The sequence below is a fragment of the Xyrauchen texanus genome, chromosome 16 (assembly GCF_025860055.1).
Source record: "Xyrauchen texanus isolate HMW12.3.18 chromosome 16, RBS_HiC_50CHRs, whole genome shotgun sequence".
Classification (NCBI taxonomy): domain Eukaryota; kingdom Metazoa; phylum Chordata; class Actinopteri; order Cypriniformes; family Catostomidae; genus Xyrauchen; species Xyrauchen texanus.
Genome location: NC_068291.1, coordinates 45016015 through 45017369, shown reverse-complemented (window position 1 = coordinate 45017369; position 1355 = coordinate 45016015). Strand labels below are relative to the sequence as shown.

General features: G+C 42.4%; 1 protein-coding gene and 1 long non-coding RNA gene across 2 annotated transcripts in view; one reads left to right on the top strand and one right to left on the bottom strand.

The window, feature by feature from the left end:
• The window catches only part of LOC127656941 (uncharacterized), a 452192-nt gene that overhangs the window by 11887 nt on the left and 438950 nt on the right, over window positions 1-1355 (top strand). The gene's annotated exons all lie outside the window — the stretch shown is intronic.
• The window catches only part of LOC127656938 (ryanodine receptor 3), a 245618-nt gene that overhangs the window by 161915 nt on the left and 82348 nt on the right, over window positions 1-1355 (bottom strand).

Here is a 1355-nt window from a genome sequence, read left to right as displayed (position 1 = left end):
TGTTGTACTTCGTTCGGTTACGTATTGCTACAACTGCATAGAGAGCTATAGGATGATCTCTTGCTCCCTATTTAGTGAATTTCTTAACTGCATAGAGAGATATAGGATGCTCCCTTGCTCCCTATTTAGTGAATGCCCATAACTGCATAGAGAGATATAGGATGATCCCTATTTAGTGAACACAACTGCATAGAGAGCTATGGGATGATCCCTTGCTCCCTATTTAGTGAATTACTTAACTGCATAGAGAGATATAGGATGCTCCCTTGCTCCCTATTTAGTGAATGCCCTTAACTGCATAGAGAGCTATAGGATGCTCCCTTGCTCCCTATTTAGTGCAGTACTTAACTGCATAGAGAGATATAGGATGCTCCCTTGCTCCCTATTTAGTGAATGCCCTTAACTGCATAGAGAGCTATAGGATGCTCCCTTGCTCCCTATTTAGTGCAGTACTTAACTGCATAGAGAGATATAGGATGCTCCCTTGCTCCCTATTTAGTGAATGCCCTTAACTGCATAGAGAGATATAGGATGCTCCCTTGCTCCCTATTTAGTGAATGACTCAACTGCATAGAGAGCTATAGGATGCTCCCTATTTAGTGAACACATTTAACTGCATAGAGAGCTATAGGATGCTCCCTTGCTCCCTATTTAGTGAATTACTTAACTGCATAGAGAGATATAGGATGCTCCCTTGCTCCCTATTTAGTGAATGACTCAACTGCATAGAGAGCTATAGGATGCTCCCTATTTAGTGAACACATTTAACTGCATAGTGAGCTATAGGATGCTCCCTTGCTCCCTATTTAGTGAACGCACTTAACTGCATAGAGAACTATAGGATGCTCCCTTGCTCCCTATTTAGTGCATGACTTAACTGGATAGAGAGCTATAGGATGCTCTCTTGCTCCCTATTTAGTGAACGCACTTAACTGCATAGAGAACTATAGGATGCTCCCTTGCTCCCTATTTAGTGCATGACTTAACTGGATAGAGAACTATAGGATGCTCCCTTGCTCCCTATTTAGTGCATGACTTAACTGGATAGAGAACTATAGGATGCTCCCTTGCGCCCTATTTAGTGCATGACTTAACTGCATAGTGAGCTATAGGATGCTCCCTTGCTCCCTATTTAGTGCATGACTTAACTGCATAGAGAACTATAGGATGCTCCCTTGCTCCCTATTTAGTGCATGACTTAACTGGATAGAGAGCTATAGGATGCTCCCTTGCTCCCTATTTAGTGAATGCACTTAACTGCACAGAGAGATATAGGATGCTCCCTTGCTCCCTATTTAGTGAATGCACTTAACTGCATAGAGAGATATAGGATGCTCCCTTGCTCCCTATTTAGT